Source organism: Solanum stenotomum, chromosome 12, assembly GCF_019186545.1.
Source record: "Solanum stenotomum isolate F172 chromosome 12, ASM1918654v1, whole genome shotgun sequence".
NCBI classification, from domain to species: domain Eukaryota; kingdom Viridiplantae; phylum Streptophyta; class Magnoliopsida; order Solanales; family Solanaceae; genus Solanum; species Solanum stenotomum.
Window position 1 is genome coordinate 6,776,375 of NC_064293.1, and position 3,738 is coordinate 6,780,112.

The following is a 3,738-nucleotide window of genomic DNA, read 5'->3' on the forward strand; positions in this document are numbered from 1 at the left end:
GTTAGGTATTGTATTTATTGTGATATAATGGTATGAATTGTGTTTTAACATTGGTGTGACTGTTTATTAACTGTGTATATGATATGAATTATTAAATTTGTATGAAAATAGCGATTTGTCTATTAATTGTCAAACGTGTATGAAATTGGATTAATCGTCAAACTAGCGATTTTTTTCTAAAAATATTACATTATGCTTACTTTATATTCTATACATATTTTTGGATGGAAAGTGTATGAAATTTGATTAATACATGTATGCCTTTGACTTTAATGTTTTGATTGTTGGATATTGTATGAATTGTGATAAAATATTGGTACACAAATGGTATGAATGTTTATACGAAATTAATGAATGTTTACATGAAATTGATTTTTCGTTGTTATATATATGAGTGATATAAACTGAAGTTAGTATTTTAATGACACCTGAATAAGATTGGTATAAAGATTGTTGTAATTTCATTTATAGTAGGACACAAGTTGGAAACCAAATTAATATTCATGATAAACTACATTAATTACTCAGGATACCAAATGCATTCCATAATTACCTTGTATAATTATCACTAATATTAACACTATCTTATATATTAAACTGAAATAAATTTTATTTCCAACAGTATGCAATTTGTATGATTAATGAATGCCTCGCGCATAAAAAATGAACAGTATATTAAACACTTAGTTATAATGCATTTCACACCAATTATGTTTCATATCAAAACAAATCATGAGTCTAAAAGACAAAATAAAATTAAAATTTTATATAGTCTAAACAAATAAATAATTATTTTTTTGCACATGATAATTTGAACATGTCGTCCTGTTGTGGCCAACTTGACGACATCTACTGCAAGTAACTTTAGACCTTTTGAATTTTACATCAGCAAACCCTTTCCAGCGTTCAAGTTGCGGTCTTCCTGCTGCTCTCTTTGGACCGGACGGCATCATTTTAGGCTCTGAAACATAACTTGGTATATCCCATGTACTCTCGCATGGGAGAGGTTCAACAGGGATGGCATATGTATCTTGAAAATTCTTCAGGCTATAAAAAGGAGAGCAATAATATGTTTCATGCAGTCTTCTGTATCTAAGAACTGCTATTCCATGCCCTCACGGTATCTCATCATTTTGAAATCTTCTGCAACTACACATCTTAGTGTTTAAGTTTACTATATACCGTTTTGGTCCATCAACAACAACATAATATCAATTGTTGATGGTATTACCTAACACACAAAAATATTGATCATTAAAATACTGTTACAAAAAAACAAGCCACAAAAAAAGGCTTGAATTATAGTTACAGAATGGATATCAAATTAATGTACTGTTTATTCTAGTTGGCAATTTAGACTAAATTAATTCAATAATCATACTAATTGCATACATAAATACATTTAAATAATAATGAATAAAGGAAAAATCATACCCTCATACTGCTACACAAAGCAATACTTTTCTGGAGCATAAGATAGTATTTTTTTGTAAGCTATGATCTAGTTTTTGTTGCCTCCTCGTTGTGCTTATGAATCCATCTTTGAACTATTACCCTCATAAATTCAAGAAGTGAAATCACTGGCAACCTTGCTATCCTGTTAACATTATTCAAAGGTTCAGCTATGTTTGAAGTCATGGTCCATGTTCGCTTACATTTTGAATAAGCCCTTGACCACTTGTTATACCCAATATCATATAAATAATCTTTTATTCTTGGATCTATCTGGTCTATTCTTTGCATAATCGCCTCAAATTGTTGTATTGTATAAGCCTTTGCCATTGTAAAAAATAGCTTCTTCAAATCTTCAGTATTCCTATGGAAGTTTTTCAAAACATTACAGCATAAGTGCCATATCCAAGCAAAATGTTTCAATCCAGGATATACTATGGCAGTCCTTTTCCATATGCTCTCATTTCTATCTGACATAAAACACATGTTTTCCCTTTCTCCATATGCTTCCCTAAACTATTCAAAAAATCAGGTCCATGATGCATCATTATCAGAATCCACTATGACATAAGCAAGTGGAAGTATGTGACCTGATGCATTAATTAAAAAAAATATCATACAAATTTGAAACACACCTTATATCATATTTATTGTTGATTATAAATGTAAAAGATTCAAAAAATACCTCCTGGATCCATAGTGCTTGCAGTCAACATTGCACCACCATATGAGCCTCTAAAAGCTGCCCCATCAACAACTACAATTGGCCTACAATACTCCCAATCTCTAATACATGCTTCTAATGCAACAAATGCATATAAGAATTTATCACATTCCGTCCTTTCTATTTTTAAAACCGAACCAGGATATGTCTGCTCCAATATGTATAGATAACTTGGAAATTTTTCAGTTTTTACAATTAATTTTATAATTAGATAGCTGAACATTACAACACAACAAATATACTAGCTGGATAAAACATGGACACCAATTATATTCAAATTAGATACAGAATGAATATTAATTGGATACAGAAAGGAAACCAAATGGATAATGGGAATTCAATATGTAAACAAACTGCATGCCAGATTGTTGCATTGTTATAATTCACACCAATTCAGTCAATAATATAAAATACAAAATTTAGTTCTAAAAAAAACCTGGAAGTTTGGCATATGATTCGGCTGGATCTCCACGCACCAATTTTATCGCCTTTTCTTTAGCTCTCCAGGCCTGCATGTATGTTAGCGCAACTTCATGCACTTTCAAAACGTCTTCTGCGCTGCTATATCTTTTGGAGTGTATACAGTCGATGGATCAATAAATTTATCCATTATTAAAACAGCTACAACGTCAGTTATTCCCTGACGCCTTGCATACACTCTATCTCTAACGGAACAAGTGTGTTCTGCAAAGTACTTTCTGATTTTAAATAGCTTTGATTGATTCAAACATGATGAGTTCATCATCCAGGAACAATTATCAGCAGGACACTTCAGGTAATAACTGTTTAAAAAACAAAAAAAATCCATCAAAAAATGATATACCAAATACACTAAAAAATAAATACACATTCAAACAATAAATTAAATCCTTACCAAGATGAACTAGAACGAGTCACAAGAAATCTGAATTTTTCCACAACTCCATAATGTCGCATCACCTCCATAAGTGTTTCTTTATCATTGTAAATCTGATTTTCAGCTATAAATAAATTAGAAAGGTCACTGATTACTCCATTTCCTTCATCAGTATTTTCATCGACAACTCCATCTAAATTTACTCCTATCAAGCGGATGGAGTTGCTGGAGTATAAATCAAAGTTAGTGTTCTATTAACATCAGAATGTCTCCTATCCACAACAACTACAGAATCCTGATTATCTATTGCTATATTCTTCAAAGTTATGCACAATGGATATTTCATAAAGAAATCTACATTAGCTTTCTTTTGATCTAAAAAAACCCGCACACCAACGTCTTTGTGGATACTAACAGGGGGACATCTATCACTAATTATATATTTTATCTCTATATTGTGAATATTAGCATCTATCATTAGTTGAGACCATTATAAAGACTAGAAAACTTATATATAATCCCCTCCATCTGAAAATCAACATATTTCCCTGTTTCATTAAAAAAACTAACAATTAGTCTTACATAATACAAAAAAAAATAAAAATATACACACTTGTCACTATTTTTTCATACAAGAATCATTCAGACAGTAAACTACAAATATATTTCATTTAAAAAAATAAATCAGTTTTGATCAGATTTCATA

The 3,738-nt window shown here is 30.6% G+C and overlaps 1 pseudogene; it reads right to left on the reverse strand.

Moving 5' to 3' along the window:
- Positions 1-1,980: 1,980 nt before the first annotated feature.
- LOC125847021 (uncharacterized) lies at positions 1,981-3,510 on the reverse strand (annotated as a pseudogene).
- Between the last annotated feature and the right edge of the window lie 228 nt (positions 3,511-3,738).